This window comes from Sinocyclocheilus rhinocerous, unplaced genomic scaffold, assembly GCF_001515625.1.
Source record: "Sinocyclocheilus rhinocerous isolate Xijiao unplaced genomic scaffold, SAMN03320098_v1.1 scaffold149, whole genome shotgun sequence".
NCBI lineage: Eukaryota > Metazoa > Chordata > Actinopteri > Cypriniformes > Cyprinidae > Sinocyclocheilus > Sinocyclocheilus rhinocerous.
Genome location: NW_015654504.1, coordinates 789,271 through 811,493, shown reverse-complemented (window position 1 = coordinate 811,493; position 22,223 = coordinate 789,271). Strand labels below are relative to the sequence as shown.

Below are 22,223 nucleotides of genomic sequence, written 5' to 3'. Positions count from 1 at the left end.
TCACACACACACACACACACACTCTCTCTCACACACACACGCATGCACGCACGCACACACACACACACGTCTGGATTATCAGGCTCGTTCTCTTAAGGTTTCTCTGGTAAACCAAGCCTGGCACCAGAACATTCAACTAAATGCCAGAAACCTTACAGACTTCTCATATACTGGTGATTTATATCCATTTTAACAATGAAGGTAATAACCGAACCATAAAATAAAAAGACTTGCACAAAACAAAATATAAAAAAAACACCTCAGATTGGATCAGAGCAATATTGGGGTTTATAATAAAAAGGTAAAAATATAAAATGAAAAATACTGACATTCACCGAATGAGCATCTCTGACACACACACACACACACACACACACACACAGCAGCTCTTCTTCATCAGTCTTCATTCGTCTACAGATCTCCATCATGTTGATTCTCAGCTGCTCTGATTCAGATTCATTTCCCAACACTCTCTGACCTAAAAACTACTGCTAACGATGAACTCGAGGAGATCAAGCGGAGACTCATCATCGTTTGGCTCTTTTTGAAGGCGGCTCGTCAGATTTCTGTCCTCCACGTGTGCGAGGAAGAGCAGGACTGGAGTCACGCTTGCGTCCCCTCGCCGATCTGAGACACACACACACACACACACACACACACACACACACTGTATCAATGTTCATGACCTATTGTTAAAGAACGCAGTCCATCCCATAATGCAAAGCACATGACTTGTTCTTTCATTTCCAGTGTGACGATTGAACAGTAAGTGATTTTTAACATTTTTTGACTCCTTATTAGATCAGATTCACATTCAGGCATTTTCACACAAAATTGAGTCAAAATGCAACACATCTGTATTCACAAGCTGATAACTGAACGCCACTCACTGAATTAAATATGAAGCATAAAAAGGTCATGTGACAGTGCAGCAAACTGCTGTTTGAACAACTTAAATTAGATAAATTGATACAGTACTATAACTGTACTATAATGAGCAAGAAAAAAAAATCAAAAATTAGATAAATAAATAAACATAACAGTACTATAAAGAATAAGAAAAATAGATAAAAAAAATAGATAAATAAATATAGAAAGAAGAAAAAAAAAAAATTTAGTTCCTAAAAAATTTCCTCTTCCACTCATTACGAGCGTCGGGTCCCCATTAGGCGGCCCACCTCTCGAACCAATCCAATCCCTTGCCACGCGGGCCGAGGCCTGGCAGGCCATCCCCGGAGTGTCAGACTGGGTTATGGGGATAATAAAACAGTTATACACTCCAATTCGCTCGAAGACCCCCGCAATTCAGCGGCGTGGTCTCCACCTCGGTTCGGAGCAAGGATGCACACGTCCTACGCGCCGAGGTGATACATTTGCTGGCAAAAGGGGCCGTAGAAACGGTTCCCCCAGCCGAGAGCGAGTCAGGCTTCTACAGCCGTTACTTCCTCGTCCCCAAGAAGGATGGCGGCCTAAGGCCCATCCTCGATCTCAGGCACTTGAATCGCGCCCTCATGAGACGGCCGTTCAGGATGATTATATTGAAACAGATCCTCTCGCAAGTATGCCCAGGGGACTGGTTCTTTTCACTGGACCTGAAAGACGCATACTTTCACATCCAGATAGACCCCGTCACAGACGATTCTTGAGATTCGCCTTCGAGGGAGTGGCGTATCAGTACACAGTCCTTCCCCTTTGGACTGTCCCTAGCTCCTTGCACTGTTACGAAGTGCATGGATGCGGCTCTTTCCCCGCTGAGACAGATGCGCCGAGGTGATACATTTGCTGGCAAAAGGGGCCGTAGAAACGGTTCCCCCAGCCGAGAGCGAGTCAGGCTTCTACAGCCGTTACTTCCTCGTCCCCAAGAAGGATGGCGGCCTAAGGCCCATCCTCGATCTCAGGCACTTGAATCGCGCCCTCATGAGACGGCCGTTCAGGATGATTATATTGAAACAGATCCTCTCGCAAGTATGCCCAGGGGACTGGTTCTTTTCACTGGACCTGAAAGACGCATACTTTCACATCCAGATAGACCCCGTCACAGACGATTCTTGAGATTCGCCTTCGAGGGAGTGGCGTATCAGTACACAGTCCTTCCCCTTTGGACTGTCCCTAGCTCCTTGCACTGTTACGAAGTGCATGGATGCGGCTCTTTCCCCGCTGAGACAGATGGAAATTCGCATTCTGTATTACCTCGACAACTGGCTCATTCTGGCCCAGTCAGAGGACGAGCTACTATATTACAGATCCCTCCTCCTCAGCCACCTAGAATGCCTGGGACTCAGGGTCAATTTTGCCAAGAGCGCGCTGTTCCCCAGCCAACGGATATCATTCCTGGGAACAGTTTTAGACTCAGCCCAAATGAGGGCGATAGCCACGCCAGAACGTGTGCTGGCCATTCAGCAGCTCGCTGCCTCATTCAAAGTTGGAGCCTTCCACGCTCAAGGTCTATGTAGCAGCCATAGCAGCCTCTCACGCTCCTATAGCTGGCCAATCGGTGGGCAGGAACAACTTAGTTGTTCATTTTCTGAAGGGGTCTAGAAGGCTCAACCCGCCTCGCCCCATCACCGTTCCTACATGGGATCTGCCCACGGTGAAGAGCCCTCCATTTGAGCCGCTACAGTCCATTGACCTTTGTCCCCTGACGCTTAAGACTGCTCTGCTACTAGCATTAGCATTGGTAAAGCGTATGGGAGATCTGCAGGTGCTATCTGTGAGCCCCACCTGCCTCGAATTCGGGCCCAAAGACTCTAAAGTCGTCCCGAAACCAAGCCATGGTTACATACCTAAAGTGCTCTCTACTCCATTCAGAGCACAGGTAATAACTCTATCGGTGCTTTCTCCTTCGGAGCAAGACCAAGAGTTGAATTCACTCTGCCCCGTCAGGGCGTTGAAAGTCTATGTTGAGCGCTCCACCCTGTTCAGGCAGTCGGATCAGCTATTTGTATGCTTCGGTGGCCGTACCAAGGGTTCTCCGGTCACGAAGCAGACTTTCCAAATGGATAATTGACGCTATTATGCTAGTATACTCTTCTTTGGGCCTTCAATGCCCCATGGGAGTAAGAGCCCACTCAACTAGAGGCGTTGCCTCTTCCTGGGCCTGGTCTAGCAGTGTGTCCATTGCAGAGATTTGTGCAGCGGCCGGCTGGGCTTCGCCGTCCACATTTGCCAGGTTTTATAACCTGGATTATAGGCTTACAGGCTCGGGTCCTTTCTGCATAAACAGGGCACTCTGTCATATGACAAAACTAGTGCTTGGCGTTTGCCTTCTTCATGTACGCTCTTGGCCCTCACTGAGTTCTGAGGCTGTACTAAATGATCTTGGGACGATTATGCAAGGCTGGGCTGACCTCTGTGAGTTTGGCTCTACAGAGTCCTGCGGGGCTTCCCTGCAAAAAATACTTGGTCCCTCTGGGCCCCCTTGGGTGCTTAAGGCAAGTTCAAGTATTAGTCGTTCCTCTAGCATAAGCACGGCGTGTACTGGTTCCCCAAAGCGTCTTAGCAGACGCAGTACGAGTGAACTATCGATAGGGAAACATACTCTGTTACTAACGTAACCTCGGTTCCCTGAGATATGGAACGAGTGCTTAATTTTGCAAGAGATGTGAGGCATTTTGTATTTTGTGTGTGCAATTCTTGAATTTGTGTGTAAAGTTTGGAAAAAAAGAGGCAAAGTGTTGAAAATGTGTGTAAGCAGCTGAAAAAAACTGTAAATACAGTAACAGTACTATAATGAGGCTCTATATAAGCCGATAGTGTGCAGTACACTAGTATTCATTCTGAACTATGCCAAACAGTATTTCTCAGATGTACAGACCGTGTGCTTGGGGAGCTTTCCTCTTTCCCGCTGAGTTTACTGACAGCTCGAGTGGACGGTTTGCTGGGTTTATTCCTGAAAAACAAACCAGAGAAATGAGTCTGGATTGACTGAGCCATGAGCATCGCAGCATCAGACGTCTGTCGTACTTCTCTGCCTCCAGACGAGACGCGGCGCGCGTCGTCGCTCTGCTTTGGGTCTCTTCTTCATCATCCTCTTTTTCTCCGTCTCTTTTCTCTGATGCTCCTGTATCTGTGAATCAGACGAACAGACTGAAAATCCTCTAGAGCAGCGGTTTTCAAACTGACATTTTTTTTATTGTAATCAAAAACTAGAATAAAATAAAATTAATTGGGTCTACACACCCGAGTCGTCTGTGGCAGAGGATGTTTTGGAGGGTCACACTCACACACACACACTCACACACACACACACACACAGACACACACACAGACACAGACACAGACACAGACACACACACACACACGTACGTGTCAGTCATTCATTCATACGTCTGTGATCGCAGGCAGTTAGTGTTTCAGGAGTGTTTGTTTGCTCACTGTCACATCTTCCTCATCCTTCCTCTCCTCCTCTTCATCACTCGCTTTGATGGTGTCCTGATCTTCAGACGGACTCGCTGAGAGAGAAACAGACAAATTAAACAGGCATCATTCTGTACGACTGTCACAAAATGAGACGTTTAACAGAATGATCACGCTGCTCTTTTACATACAATGAAGATTAATGTAGACGACACTGGATAAAAACTACTGACCTTCATCTTTTCTCTGTTTAGCAGATTGATCTGGTTCTTCCTTCATCTCTACTGTCGAGTCCTGCAGAAACGCTCATTATAAAGCTCTTCATCTCACACTCACACACACACACGTCTGGTTCACTATCCTTGTGGGGACTCTCCATAGGCGTAATGGTTTTTCTACTGTACAGAGCCTATATTCTATCGCCCCTACACCAACCCTACCCCTAAACCTACCCCTCACAGGAAACTTTCTGCATTTTTAGATTTTCAAAAAACTTAATTCTGTGTGATTTATTAGCTTGTTTACCCGTGGGGACCACAATTTAGGTCCCCACCGTGACACGAGTCCCCGTGAGTCTGTGTGTATTCAGGTTTAAGTCCCCACCAGAATAGAAAACAGGTACACACACACACACACACACTTACTGGAGCAGAAGCAGGAAGATCGTCTGATCTCTTCCGTTTCAGTGCAGGTTTCACTAGAGAGAGAGAGAGGTGAAGTGATGATCCACAGACAGACAGGTGTGAGTGTGCGAGTGTGAGTGTGAGAGTGTGCGTGTGTGAGTGTGTGTGTGTGTGTGTGAGAGAGTGTGTGTGTCACCTGCAGGAGTGTCTCTGGTCTGAGCTGTGGAGCGGAGACTCCTGCGGTTCTGCTGAAAACAACATTAACACAAACACTTCAGTCCCATCAAAAACTACGATCCATCTGTGAATCATTGATCACATGACCTGGAACGAATCTCATCCCGGTCTTCAAGAACCTTCTACTGGATTTTGATATAAAATGTGATGGTCAAATATTAAAGTAACGCTGGATCTGATAGTATTTCCATCATATACCAATAAAAAACATTTGTAAACACTTAAATGATCTGTAAATGTTTAGTGTGACGATGGCATCAGTACTGGACAGCGATTCTTTATTTACACATAAATAATATGAACTGAAACTATGATCTTAGGAAAAGCAGAAATTAGGGAAGAGACAAAATACAAGTTTAAAGCTACATGCATTAGTCTTTTAAAAATATAATTATTAAGTGTTTTTTCTTTAAATCTTGTTTTTCTCTAACTGAAGAATCAGCCAAACACACAATCAAGTGCACCTCTTTTGGCTCCTCCTCCACGGCTGGCTCCGCCTCCTTCGGCGGTGAAGCAGAGCCTTATGGGAAAGCAGAGAAACAGGGTCAGATGATCAGGAGTGTGAGAGGAGAAGGGCTCGCTGCAGGTGTAACAGACTCACGTGCTTCTCTCTGTGGAGCATCAGATGCTCTGGAGGATCTTCCTCTGCGTGGAGTCCTGCTCGACCTCTCCTCCTCTTCATCCTCACACTGTCAAACACAGTTATTTTACTTATTCATTCATTGACAAACTACGTAGCTGAAGAACTGGAAGAAGTGACTATGGAAGCCCATTTCTGCCACGTAAGAGGAAATAAAATCATGCTTATGGCTTTAAAAGTCATACTTAGGAGATGAAAAGTGAAATTTATGACTTTAAATGTTGTAATTATTACAAACTAAGACAAAATTCTGACATTCATACTAAGTCATAATTATGAGATGAAAAACACTAAATAGATAGAGAAAAGACAATTATGAGATATGAAGTCAAAATTAACATACTAAGACAAACTATGACAAAACCTATGACAAAAAGTTTAAACTGGCATGAATTTAAATTATGAGATTAAGGCAAAAAATTTGATCATAATTTAAAAAAAAGTGTCTAATTTCAACTTTTTTCACGTAATTATGATTTTTTTTATGTCAATTTTTTACTTAATAATTATGACTTAGTATGTCTAATTCTGTTTTTTTAATCATAAATATTTGGCATGTCACGATTATGACTTTCAAAGTCAAATTTCAGCTTTTCATCTCATAATTATGACTCATTGGTCATGACTTACCACAGCAGGTTTTTTTTCTTACATGCCGGAAATCTGCTTCCATACCAGACAGAGAGAGAGAGAGGAAAACTGACCTCTTTAGTAGCCGTTTGCTCTTTTTCAGTATCGGTTCTGGTTTGATCTGCTGCAGTCAGAAAAACAGCATTTAAATTCAGATTCCACAACTTATTCATTCAGGAAACATGACATCTAGAGTCAGTAATGTGCTGAAAATAAGAGAAGTATTGCTTTCCCAGAAAAAAAAAATCATTTTTATTTTATATATGTATATATATGTATATATATATATATATTAATCCTATGGGCTTCATCTCAAGGTATATTGCAAGCCAATTTCAATTAAAAAAGAATTTCAGTGTAGAATGATTCATTTGTTTGAGTGAATAATTTAAAGATTCAATTATAAATTGCTCCTGAATTAGTGCGTCCTGCAAACTCCGCTCTGTGCAAGATTTCCCATATCCTCATCTCAAGGTACATTGAAAGCCAATTTCAGTAAAAAAAAAAAGTTTAAAATAAAAACTGCTATATTTGTTCTGCTATATCGGGCAAATTCAGACAGTAGAAACATTTCTTTGAATTTTTTTATTGTGAAATACTGAAAAATTTATTATTATAATGTGATACTGTTGAAAATATCATTGACAAAAATAGTTAAATTAAATAATAATAACATTTGCATACAGTTTTGTATACAGTATGTAAGCAGTCTCTACTGTTTAAATATCAGGAAAATTTAAAATAGACTTTTCCAGGTGTAGAAAAGTAATGAAAATGATCACTAGTCATTTTCTAATATTACTATTTCTATAGTTAACAGTTTTCTGTTCTGCTCAAAAATATTTCATCTGCCAGATGTAATATTGTATATAATATTGTAATATGTAATTCTGAACAGTAAAACCATATTTGTGAGATACTATCTGAATATATATATATATATATAATATAAAACATTTTCCTCCCTCCTTTGTCCTCCTCCTCCCAACAACAAAAAAAAAAAAAAACTAACACTAGCTTTCTATTTTTTTCTATTCTATGTACTTGTTTTTCTTTTTGTGTATGTGCTAAATGACTAATTGTAATAGTGGTCGACCGACATGGGCTTTTTGACAGCCGATACCGATATCTTGGAAAGCAGGGTGGCCGATGGCCGATATAAAGACGATATAATTTTATTAGTTTAATTCATATTTAAGAAATTTGAAATCATTTGAAAATGGCTTTAAAAACGTGTAAAATAAACATACTTATACTCTAGAAGACAAAGTATTTTTCACAAATAAATAAATATTTAATAAAAATATAATTAAAAAGGAAGTAAACACTGTAACCAACAGAGCACTCAGACTAAGTCTGCAAGGTTTGTGAAATTAAATGTTCATTAGTCATTCAAAGATTTCTTTAAATTATATAAATGCGTATTGGCGGAATGCTGATGGCAAACGAGAAAGTATTACAATGTTTGCCTTTCTATTACTAATAATATTAAAGCAATCGTTATAATACTTTTTTGTATACATTTTAATTCATTTGTTTAACAGTTCTATCTGATTATTAGATAGACTTCTATCCGTATTAGACAGAACTGAATGACGACAGCGAACAAGAGGGAGAATGTGAGCGGTGTGTGCTCGGCGCCGTCAAAATAAAAGTCCCGCCTCGAACACATCGGCCAAACAGAAAAACTTATCGGCCGATGCAGATATTTGAAAAAGGCCAGATATCGGCCTTGGCGATATATCAGTCGACCACTAAAATGTAATGTAATGTAAATGTCGAAGTTTACAATAATATTTGTTAAAATGACAAATGTTATTCAGTCATGAGCAGTGAGTGATTTTCTCTTTGTCTTCTGTTGTTTGGACACAGACAGCAGCAGGTTTATTAGGTTGCTGTCACTTTAAGACCTAATGTACAGATCCAATATATTGACACATCTGACTTCTTTCTCAACTGTTTACATTCACTTAAGACATAATCGACCGTGTTAACAAGGATACTCAACAAAAAGGTATTTTTACATAAATTAAGCACCTACATTTCAAAAATTCAAATTTTACTTCAAGCACCTTGTAAGAACCCTGACACACATACACACCTGTCCTCTGAGCGGATGCTCGTCCTCTCCGCGTGCCGCTCTCCGTCTGCTCCACCTGATCAGACAACATCATTAGGTGACACGCACAGGATTTCTGTTGAAAATCTGCAGATGAAACGATTCTGATTCATTACCGTGTCAGAGGCATCTGATGACTTCTGTTCCTGCTCGTCTGAGACAGATGCAGCGCCTGCATCAGACACACAGGTTATACTCAGACGTGCTCCACACAATCACACTTACACCATCAGAAACACATAACTCCTCATCATCACTAACCTGTGTCTGTAGAGTCCGTCTGCGCAGGCTCCGCTGTATCTGAGCAGAGGGTCTGCGCAGACTCATCTGTGGTGAGGGTCTGCGCAGACTCTGCTGTATCTGTGGTGAGGGTCTGCACACACTCTGCTGTATCTGTGGTGAGGGTCTGCGCAGGCTCTGCTGTATCTGTGGTGAGGGTCTGCACAGACTCATCTGTATCCATGTCCTTTACGTCTACAGTGAGAGTCTGCGCAGACTCAGCTGCATCTGTGGTGAGGGTTTGCGCAGACTCATCTGTATCTGTGGTGAGGGTCTGCGCAGGCTCTGCTGTATCTGTGGTGAGGGTCTGCACAGACTCATCTGTATCTGCAGAGTGGGTCTGCGCAGGGTCTGCTGTATCTGTGGTGAGGGTCTGCGCAGGGTCTGCTGCATCTGTGGTGAGGGTCTGCGCAGACTCATCTGTATCTGCAGAGAGGGTCTGCGCAGGGTTTGCTGTATCTGTGGTTAGGGTCTGCGCAGACTCATCTGTATCTGCAGAGAGGGTCTGCGCAGGGTTTGCTGTATCTGTGGTTAGGGTCTGCGCAGACTCATCTGTATCTGCAGAGAGGGTCTGCGCAGGCTCTGCTGTATCTGTGGTGAGGGTCTGTGCAGACTCATCTGTATCTGGAGTGAGGATCTGCGCAGGCTCAGCTGCATCTGTGGTAAGGGTCTGTGCAGAGTCAGCTGTATCCGTGTCCTTTACGTCTGCAGTGAGGGTCTGCGCAGGCGCTGCTGTATCTGTGGTGAGGGTCTGTGCAGACTCTGCTGTATCTGTGGTGAGGGTCTGCGCAGACTCAGCTGTGTCTGCAGTGAGGGTCTGCGCAGGCTCAGCTGTGTCTGCTGTGAGGGTCTGCACAGACTCATTTGTATCCATGTCCTTTACGTCTACAGTGAGAGTCTGCGCAGACTCAGCTGCATCTGTGGAGAGGGTTTGCGCAGTCTCAGCTGTGTCTGTGGTGAGGGTCTGCACAGGCTCATCAGTTTCAGTCTGTTTTGTGAGGGTCTGCACTGTCTCGGCAGCATCTGTAGTGAAGGTCTGCATGGATTCAGCTGTGTCTGCAGTGAGAGGCTGCACAAACTCTGTAGCATCTGCTGTGAGAGTCTGCGTGGGCTGAGCTGCGTCTGCATTGGTCACAGGTGTAGATTCAGCTGCGTCTGCAGTGAGAGTCTGCGTAGATTCAGCTGCGTCTGCTGTACGCATTTGTGTGTCTCTCTCATCCATCTGCTCATCACCAATCTAAAAAGAAAAGCATAAACACATTACAGAAAACACTTGATTTAAAAAGCAGATTAAAAGCAACTTGATTAAAAGCAGCTGAGCTGTCTGCGTCTAACAACTGTGATCGACAGGATGTCGCAAGAGTATTTTAGCGCACTCCTGCAAGACGCATTTCAGACAGCATTTCAAACCAGCAAGGTGATCTGTGATTCTGTGCAGTTAACTCGCTCATTTCATAGGAGACTAATAATCTGAGACTGCAGAAGCTACACTACAGTCAAAAGTTTTTGAACAGTAAGATTTTTTATATTTTTAAAGAAGTCTCTTCTGCTCACCAAGCCTGCATTTATTTGATCCAAAGTACAGCAAAAACAGTGACATTTTCAAATAGTTTTACTATTTAAAACAACGGTTTTCTATTTGAATATATTTTAAAACTTAATTTATTCCTGTGATTTCTTTGGCATCATTACTCCAGTCACATGATCTTCAGAAATCATTCTAATATTCTGATTTACTGCTCAACAAACATTTATCATTATTATGTTGAAAACAGCAGAGTAGAATTTTTTCAGGTTTTTTTGATGAACAAAGTTCAGAATCAATAATAATCAGAAATGTTTCTTGAGCAGCAAATCAGCATATTAGAATGATTTCTGAAGATCATGTGACACTGAAGACTGGAGTAATGATGCTGAAAATACAGCTTCGATCACAGAAATAAATTACAGTTTAACAGATATTCACATAGAAAACAGTTACTTTAAATAGTAAAAATATTTCTGCTTTTGCTGTTTTTTTTGGATCAAATAAATGCAGGCTTGGTGAGCAGAAGAGACTTCTTAAAAAAAAAAACATTAAAAATCTTACTCTTAGTTCAAAAACTTTTGACTGCTAGTGTACGACATCATGTGTTTACCTCTGATGTCACTTCCTGTGACCCGAGAGGCTCCGCCTCAATGGGCTCCGCTGCAGATGTAGCGATTACAGCGGACTCGGTCTCAGAGCATTCCAACACACTTCCTGTGTCCTCGATGCCTACAGGAAGCGTCTCCACAGCGATCGGAGAATCTGCGGCTGTGAGATCCGAGGAGTGTGCGATATCCGGATCCATGGAGAGCAGAGCAAGCGCCGCTTCCTTCATCTTCCGATCGGCCTCCGTTTCTTGCTGTGAGGTGCGGACGTCCATCAGGCTCAAGAGGGCGTCGGCTTCTGCAGACAGTGGGCGGGGCTCTGTAAGCTCCACCTCCTCATCCTCGGATTCGGGAGTGACGTCGCTCAGGGCGGCGTAAGGGTCGTCAGGTAAAGGTGTGGTACTGGAGACGGTTTCCGGCGGGTTCTCCTTCCCTCCCAACTTCCTGTCTGAATCTTTCTGCACCTTCTTCTCACTCGTTTTCTTCACAACTTTTGCATCCTTCGTTTTCTCCTCTGAGGTTTTCTTGTCATCTTTTTTCTGTTCTGCAGTTCCTGGTTTAGTCTTGGCTTCGATTTTTTTCTCCGATTTGGGGTTCTGGGATTTAGACTTGTGTTTCTCCGTTAGGGATTTGACCTTCGGTCCTTCGGTTTCCGAGCCGGATTTCTGCGGATGAGGCTTGTCCGCAGACGAATCCTTTCTATCCATCCGCATCTTAGGCTTCTCTCCCGCTTTAGCCTCCGGGTGACTCTTTGACCTCTTGGGAATCTCTTTAGGCTGCTTGTCTTTCTTCCGGCTGACCTCTGAACCCGTCTCGACCTCTGACCTCTCCTCTGAGGAGCCGGTGGAGTCCAGACGCCGGAGCAGCTTCGGTTTCTCCTTCTCGTTCACAGCCGTCTTTCCTTTCTTCAGGTTCCCTTCATCCGCAGCTTCAGACACACTCATCTTGCCTTCTCGGGAAGACACGGAACTCTTCCTGTCTGGCTTGACCTTTGACCCCTTCTTCTCGTCAGCTGCTCCTTTCGCAGTCCCTCCGTCTTTCTCGTCGGCCGCGGCGTCTCCGCTCTTCCTGCTCTCCGTCTTGAGTTTGTGCTTCAGCCGTTCGTCAGGGACGCCGCGCTCTTTCTCCTTCTCTTTGCGCTCTTTTTCTTTGGAAAGTGAGTCTTTCCGAATGGTTTTCCGGCGTTCCTCTGTTCCCAGCTCCAGGTCCAGGATGAAGGAGTGAATGCGGTTTTTGTCAGGGAGTTTCTCCTCGCTGTCTGTCTTCTTCCTGCGCTGCTCCTCCAGATCAGACGGCCGTCGCACTGACTTCAGACCCGCGGGCTTCACCTGCAGAGACGGACAGAAGAGTTAACTACAGACAGACAGAGAGAGAGAGAGCTGGAGAATGAGAGACACTTACATCTTTATTGACTGAATCACCTTCAGTATCACTTTTCTTCCTCTCATCCTCTTTTCTGAAAAGAAACAGTCAGTCAGTACATTTACATGGACAACAATATTCCGATTCTAACACGATTAAGACAATACTCTGATTAAGAATCTACCATGTAAACAGAGATTTTTGATTAACTTAATCCAGCTAAAGTCATACTTGAAGTAAACACAAATCGAATTAAGACATGTGAAGTATTCCTATTTTAGTCGCGTTACTGAAGTGCAGTAAAGACACGTAAACGCCTTAATCACATTATTACCGTCGAGTAGGACTTTTCGCTGCATTTTACATATGGTACATTCGCTGCAGGATACACACACGGCAGTGCTCAACCGTTTGACGGCAAACAAAAGAGCATAGCTTCAACACCACCGTCGTCTGTTTGCACGTATAGCAAATAATTAACTGCACTTGAAGCTTTCGTAAAATTAAAATTATAAAATGGAGAGTTCCGGTTCTTGATTCTGATTGGTTGAGCCGCGTTCGAAGCTGTTGTAAATGACTCTACAAAGTAACATACACCTTTGTTTACGTTTGTGTGTTGCTCGGCAACCACTTTGTTGCAACCACAACTGTTTCTGAGGAGCTACATTGTTTGGTGGAAGAATACTGTTTTTATTAATATCATTACACTTTATTTGCTCCGTTTTATTTTGTGAAACCTTACTACCTTGATCTCATTTGACCTAATGTAAGGACCTGAAATAACGCGGTTTGACCAGTGCGGCGCTGTAGTGCAAGACTGTAATTCAGCCCTCCCGGATGCAATTCAAGAAAAGACGACACACACAATGCTTATGAGAGTCGGAGAGTAAACGCAGCCCAACCGGACGCTGCTCTGTATGTGCTGCACGCTTTCCTCTCCATAACGAAATAAACACACAACAAAAATGACAGCGGTGAGAAAACAGCAGTTAAGAAAGCATCTGATCATAGCGATGTGGATAAGTTTGCGTGAGCTCTGCGATCGGTACTCCAGTAAAGTCCAGTCACGTCACATTTATTTATACAGCGCTTTATACAAGAGATTGTTTTAAAGCAAGCAGCTTTACGGTATTAAACATAAAAAACAGTGTCAATGATGCTTTCAGTCAGAATTACAACTTGATTTTCCGTTATAAAGCAGCTCTCCAGTGTGGTGCAAACTAATAATAAAATCTTTTTATTAGTGAATGCAAAAAATAATAATAATTACATTAAAGTGACAGTTTGGTTTGCATAGATTAAAGCTTAATCTAGCTCAGGACCGTTTTGATTAGCATAACACAATAAGGTGTTTTAAGAGAGATAATGTTTTAAATAAAATAATTTATCCAAAAATAAAATGTCTTATCACTATTGTTCTCACACACACACACACACACTCACTCACACACTCACACACACACTCTCACACACGCACGCACTCACACTCACACTCTCGCTCACACACACACACAGACGCACACACGCACACACTCACTCACTCACACACACTCTCTCACTCACTCTCTCTCACACACACGCACTCTCTCACACACTCACACACACACACACACACACTCACTCACACTCACACACACACACACACACACACACACACACACACACACACACACACACACACAAACACAAACGTGCAGGTACCCTGTTCCTCGTTCTGAGCTGCTCTCAGTCTGCGTTTCTCCTCCATTCGCTCACGGTTCTGCTGCCGCTTCAACAGACGCTCCTCTTTGTCTTTGGCCTGCGGAGTGACAGTGAAAATTAAGAAAATTATATCAGATCGGAATGGTTTGAACTTCGACAACAACAAAAACCAGATGAAAATTGTGCATCACAACAATAATTAGAACAATTTTGTGGGCTGGGTTGAAAGTGTGGATTTTCTGTTTTAAATCAATTTTTCAGTTGGATGAACAAATATTGATTCTTAAAGCCTAAGAATCGTCAATACCGGTTTTATGACAGCCATTGTTTAAATGCTTATATAAAAAAAAAACACACTGGAATAGAAACAATTTAATAATTAAAAGGTATTGTAACGTTATTATTATATACACTGCTTTATGAGCAATTCAAATGTTTGTAAAGAAATAATTTAAAATATAACTAAATGATTATTAATTTTATTGTTATATATTATTATAATAAATAGCGTTATATTAAAATACAATGTTATCAGTTTGCCTAAATGTATTTATTGATTCATTGTTTTTCTAACACTATGTCATACAATTAATACAAAACTATAAAATATTAAAAATTAATACAACATTTTTAAATTTCATTAAGGAGATACTGTTCAGTTAAACACAACTCTGAGTAAAAAGTGTTTCAGTTTACCTAAAAGAGCACAAAACGTTTGTATGTTTTACACAACATCTACGCGTGTTTGGAAGCAAGTGTACATTTTTTTTCATGCAACCAAATAACATTTTTAAAATATAAACATGAAATACAATAAATTTATTTAATTTATTATTTTGTTTTTCTAATGACATTTTAAGTTTTGTTTATATATCGCTTTATACAATACAGACTGTCTCAAAGCAGCTTTACAGTTATAAACAAGATTTTTTTCAATTATTATATATGGATGTCTTCTAGTTTTATTTTATCTTTTTTAAATTGTACAGCATTTGGTACACTCTGTGGTTTTTAAAGTGATTTACACAAACATTTACATGAGAACGGCTGGTCCAACTTTATATTAGGTGGCCTTAACTACTATTTACTTACTAAAATTAATAATTTGGTACAATGCACTTATTGTGTACATGCGTGTTTTTACATTGTACTTATATTTAAAAAAATACCTGAATGTAATTTATTTTTATAATTACACTGTTGATCCATCCCTTACACCTTAAACCACCCATAAACCTACCCATACCACCAAACCCGTTTCTAACCTTACCCATATCCCACCTCAATAGCAGCAAAAGTGTTTTGCAATACAATATTAATACATATTTTTTGATGCAAGTAAAGCCACCAAATATGAAGTGGGACCGAATGGCTTTACACACAATTAATTCTGCTGGTGTTTCGTGAATGAGCTCAGAAGCATGGGCTTCTAGAGTTGTTCTTACCACCGAGCGTCTGCGCTGCTCCACCGTCACCTCGTCATCGGAGTCGCTGTAGTAGCGCGAGTACAGGAAGGGTTTGTGAACGTATCCCTGTCTCACACCTCGAGGCTTCTTCTCCCGACTGCCCTCCGAGTCTTCAGCGGCCGGCGTCTTCTGCCCTCCCTCAGCTACACACACACACACACAGACACACAGACACACACACAGAGACACACACAGACACACACACACAGACACACAGACACACACACAGAGACACACACAGACACACACACACAGACACACAGACACACACACAGAGACACACACAGACACACACACACAGACACACAGACACACACACAGAGACACACACAGACACACACACACAGACACACAGACACACACACAGAGACACACACAGACACACACACACAGACACACAGACACACACACAGAGACACACACAGACACACACACACAGACACACAGACACACACACAGAGACACACACAGACACACACACACAGACACACAGACACACACACAGAGACACACACAGACACACACACACAGACACACAGACACACACACAGAGACACACACAGACACACACACACAGACACACAGACACACACACAGAGACACACACAGACACACACACACAGACACACAGACACACACACAGAGGTGCAAACAGGTAAGGGGGAAAAAAGGCGAGAACATTGTGCGGATTGGGGGGATATGCTCCACATGGAATTTCTTTTAAAGATATTTGCTTTGTCATTTGTGATATTTGACATGTTACTTTAAGGTATTTTTAAAAATAATTTATTGTCTTATAGGTCCAAAACGGTAACTTTTTTTTTTACAAAAAAACAAAAAACATTTTTGTAACATCTTGTTGCAACATTTTACAAAAATCAAAATTTAATATATTTGGTCAAAATCCCATGTTTTAAAAGATGAAGTGCTATTTAAGACAACACTGACTGATTAAACAGCAATGCTGACCTAAAACGCAAAACGTTTGCCCTCTCTCGCTCTCTTCACCGTTCCCACATCTCAAACCTCAAATACATAAAATATTACCCTTTGTAGACATAGCTTCTGAAGTAAAGAGTAAAGAAAATAGGCTACTATACAAAACTTATTGAAACAACCAGGGGCCGGTTGCATAAACTTGTTAAGACTGTTAAGACTTGTTAACATGTTGAGACTTACTTTTCCAATACAAATAAGACCAATCTACCTTTTCATAACTGAATTAAAACAGTTATGACAAGAAAAACATTAGATGACTAACTTTTTAAGAGTAGTCTAAACAATTTATGCAACCGGCTCCAGTTCTTTATTTACCCTTGTTGCAACATTTTACAAAAATCAAAATTTAATATATTTGGTCAAAATCCCATGTTTTAAAAGATGAAGTGCTATTTAAGACAACACTGACTGATTAAACAGCAATGCTGACCTAAAACGCAAAACGTTTGCCCTCTCTCGCTCTCTTCACCGTTCCCACATCTCAAACCTCAAATACATAAAATATTACCCTTTGTAGACATAGCTTCTGAAGTAAAGAGTAAAGAAAATAGGCTACTATACAAAACTTATGGAAACAACCAGGGGCCGGTTGCATAAACTTGTTAAGACTGTTAAGACTTGTTAACATGTTGAGACTTACTTTTCCAATACAAATAAGACCAATCTACCTTTTCATAACTGAATTAAAAAAGTTATGACGAGTCTTGAAGAAAAAAAAACATTAGATGACTAACTTTTTAAGAGTAGTCTAAACAATTTATGCAACCGGCCCCAGTTCTTTATTTACCCTTCTAAGACCCCCCCCCACCCATAAAAACACTTTCTCATTGGGTCTAAGCAAATCTCACTGGTGACCTATTTTGATCTCAAAAAAGTGAGTTGTTCACTGAAAGGAGTCTGCATCTATGCACACGTGTTGGAGCGCTGCAGTGACGCATGCACTGATTGATCATGTGACGCGCTTCTCACCCTCAGAGCTGAGCTCTCCCTCCTCGCTGGACTCAGACGGAGGCTCGTCCTCTTCGCTGTCTCCCTCGAACGAGGACAGATCGCTGGTGTGGACCGAGCTGACGGTGATGTCGCTGAGACCCTCCAGATCAGAGTCCTCCAGCGAGTACTCTAATAACACACACACACACATATCAGTGAAACCAGAGCGTGAACTTACAGCTTGCAGCGCTGCAACCACTGATGCAACGGGAGACGCTCTATAATCAACACTTTTCACTATTAATCACTTTTGGTTGCTGTTATAGCGAAAATGCTCATTTCATATGCAATGATGCCAATAATAGCAGTGGGCGTTTACACTGATAGAAAAAAAATGCTAAGATTATAAGTGCACCTCATGAAACATTATAAAATAACTTAAAGCATTTCCCCTATATTACAAGGCCCTGAGGAAATGATGAATTATAGAAAAATAATGATTGATAGCTTTACTAATACCAGCATTAAAACCTACAACTAATGATGCACCAACATTTTGACAAACCAAAATATTTGGCTGAAAAGAGTCCAAAAAATAAATGAATTTACAGTTTCGGCCAAAATTACTTTGTAGGGCTGAAATGACTGACCACTGATGTTTCACACAAGAGGAGTGAAAACAGGCCAGAAACGATCACTAAAAACCAAGCGGCACACAGGATTAATCTCTCTGTCGTACCTTCTCTCAGTCGCTCTCTGGTCTTCTGTTTTACGCTGGAGGGTTTCTGGGAGTCAGAGTCGCGGTTCTCCTCTCGGATCTTCCCTGAGGATTTACTGCTGTTCCCCGCGTCTCCCTCGTCCTTCACCTCCTCCGTCTCCACCTCCGTCTCTGCACTCCTCTCCTCCTCTTCCTCTTTCCCAGGCTGCTCCTCCTTCGTCTCCGCGGCGAGCGGCTCCTCCTCGGTGAGGCTGATGTCCATCTCCTCCTCTCTGTGATCGTGGTCAGTGCCGCTGGTCTCTGGGATCTGGACATCCGCGCCGGAGCTCCCAGCTGGAGCTGTCAGAGAAACACCACAAATCCTGACTTATACTCCGGCTCATTTTTAATGAGAAGACTGTGGATACTCATATGTGAGAAGCTCACCGGCATCATTTCCGTGGTCTGCGGTCAGCAGTTCAGCTTCCTGGTTTTCTGCAGGAAGGGGCGGAGCTACAGGAGGAAGTTCGTCCTCCTCCATGTGGCCGTTTGGAGACAGAAACTTCCGGACGACGCGCTCCACCTGCGGCCGAAAGGTGTGATGGACCTTTGGATCGACGACCTGAGTCACGATCCTGTCCACTCCCTGCTCCAGCATCCCGGACCTGATCCACACAGACAGACATGATGAAGCACAGGAGCGAGAGAGAGAGAGAGAGAAAGAGAGAGAGAGAGACAGACAGACGGACAGACAGATGGATGGACAGACAGACAGACAGATGGATGGACAGACAGACAGACGGACAGACAGATGGATGGACAGACAGACAGACGGACAGACAGATGGATGGACAGACAGACAGACGGACAGACAGATGGATGGACAGACAGACAGACGGACAGACAGATGGATGGACAGACAGACAGACGGACAGACAGATGGATGGACAGACAGACAGACGGACAGACAGATGGATGGACAGACAGACAGACGGACAGACAGATGGATGGACAGACAGACAGACGGACAGACAGATGGATGGACAGACAGACAGACGGACAGACAGATGGATGGACAGACAGACAGACGGACAGACAGATGGATGGACAGACAGACAGACGGACAGACAGATGGATGGACAGACAGACAGACGGACAGACAGATGGATGGACAGACAGACAGACGGACAGACAGATGGATGGACAGACAGACAGACGGACAGACAGATGGATGGACAGACAGACAGACGGACAGACAGATGGATGGACAGACAGACAGACGGACAGACAGATGGATGGACAGACAGACAGACGGACAGACAGATGGATGGACAGACAGACAGACGGACAGACAGATGGATGGACAGACAGACAGACGGACAGACAGATGGATGGACAGACAGACAGACGGACAGACAGATGGATGGACAGACAGACAGACGGACAGACAGATGGATGGACAGACAGACAGACGGACAGACAGATGGATGGACAGACAGACAGACGGACAGACAGATGGATGGACAGACAGACAGACGGACAGACAGATGGATGGACAGACAGACAGACGGACAGACAGATGGATGGACAGACAGACAGACGGACAGACAGATGGATGGACAGACAGACAGACGGACAGACAGATGGATGGACAGACAGACAGACGGACAGACAGATGGATGGACAGACAGACAGACGGACAGACAGATGGATGGACAGACAGACAGACGGACAGACAGATGGATGGACAGACAGACAGACGGACAGACAGATGGATGGACAGACAGACAGACGGACAGACAGATGGATGGACAGACAGACAGACGGACAGACAGATGGATGGACAGACAGACAGACGGACAGACAGATGGATGGACAGACAGACAGACGGACAGACAGATGGATGGACAGACAGACAGACGGACAGACAGATGGATGGACAGACAGACAGACGGACAGACAGATGGATGGACAGACAGACAGACGGACAGACAGATGGATGGACAGACAGACAGACGGACAGACAGATGGATGGACAGACAGACAGACGGACAGACAGATGGATGGACAGACAGACAGACGGACAGACAGATGGATGGACAGACAGACAGACGGACAGACAGATGGATGGACAGACAGACAGACGGACAGACAGATGGATGGACAGACAGACAGACGGACAGACAGATGGATGGACAGACAGACAGACGGACAGACAGATGGATGGACAGACAGACAGACAGATGGATGGACAGACAGACAGACAGACAGACGTACTGCAGGACCAGCTGTCGGATGCTGTTTCTCAGCTGGTTCTTGTTCAGCTGTGGGCTCCATGTGTGGTTTGCCAGATGGTTGGACACAAAGTTGTCGACTCGCTGTCGTAAGTGCAAATACGCCGGCTGAGAGAAAGAAAACAACAAAATTAACCCTATAAAGCTACTGTGTCATATCTGATATGTGAACTTCTACGTAGAGGTCTTCACAGGTCCACTTGGATCCGAAAACCTGAGGTCCGACCCGAGACCCGAGCAGGTTCGGGTCCAGAACTTCTACGAGTGCCTCGGAAACGGGTCGGGTTCAGTATTAGCGGCTTCGGGTACTTTAAAATAAATGTGCTTTTTTTTCAAATGGACCCGATAAGACCTGAATTCTTTTACACTATCCCGGATGCGAACTTGTGCGTTCGTGTGAAGTTCATTTGAGAAACGCAGGCAGAAAAGGCACATAGTCTACGTTTGTAACCTCGAAATCCATCCGAGATCAGGAAAATCCACTCGCTTCATTGCGCTGCGTGTTCATGCAGGGCTTTTCTTTTTTTGTGCGCAGAAGCTCTTCACCGCAGATGAGGTAAATAACATTGTTAAATCCATGATTTATTAGGCTATCAATTTGCTTCTTATCAAGCTATTACGTTTATTTTTCAAATCCGGTTACAATTGAAAGCAGATCATTTTAGGACCAGAGAAGATCTCTACTTCTAAGGCCTCTAAATGATCAATCTTTGCTGTTAAACCTGTTTCACACACAATCTTCTGTCGTCTGATTGATAGTTTAGAGTGTTTTATCCAGTAAAACCTATTTTAGCGTAATTGTAGAAACATCCAGCTTCTCGTGTCAGATCTTGACTGATTTTGATCAAGTAAAGGTCAGAATAACTGCAGTAATATCTCCAGATGAACACTTACTGGACTGAAGCAGCTCAGCTTTACTTGATTCTCCATCTTCAGCTCTCAATCACTGCATTATGTTCTGATCATTTCAATCTCATCTTACTAAGATTACTGGAGATATAGAGCGACCACTGATATTTATTTAGGTCATTTTATGTCAGTATCTGCTCTACTGTTATAAAGATCCCATTTATTTACATTACAAACATCAAAATGTGATGTTTTAACAAAACATAACACCATGGTCGGTCACCATTACAGGCTATTAATTCATTTTTCGCATCAAAGAGAGATTTCAGACACAACACTAATCAAAATTAAATCAGAAACCCTATGAGCTACTAAACTGACAGTTAGCTTACAAAAGTGCGCGAATTTAAAAAAGAGCGGTTACTCGCGACATTCTCATAATAATCAATTAAGTTTAAATACATTATTAGTTCTGTGATGGTATTATAGTGAAACACATCACAGTACTAGTTACTTCAGAGAACACACTGTTTTCACCGTGTTAAAATCAAGGTAAACGCGAGGTACTTCGGTCTTGTTGTGAGGTAAATATGTGCGTGTTTTGCCTTTGTATCCACGTCCGCCAGACAGTCTCTGCGGAGCTGATCGAACAGACCCTCCGTCTTCAGGTGATTGACGATCGCCGACACCAGCTGCGGATCCCCGGGGTGAAGCGCCGCCATCGCGGAACACGAACACCGGCAGAACCTCCGGAACGAACCGAACCGCCGCGGCGCGTCACAGAATAAACAACCAGCCGGAAGTTTACACCGCGCACAGGAAACAGGAGAAGAAGAAACGCGCGGAAATTCAGTGCCATCTTGAGGACGCGCTGCAACTGAAAAAAAAAAAGTGTTTTTAATGCTTTA

At 43.1% G+C, this 22,223-nt stretch overlaps 1 pseudogene; it reads right to left on the bottom strand.

Annotated features, from left to right (window-relative positions):
- Positions 1 to 15: 15 nt before the first annotated feature.
- On the bottom strand, positions 16 to 22,117 carry LOC107717305 (biorientation of chromosomes in cell division protein 1-like 1; annotated as a pseudogene).
- Positions 22,118 to 22,223: the final 106 nt, after the last annotated feature.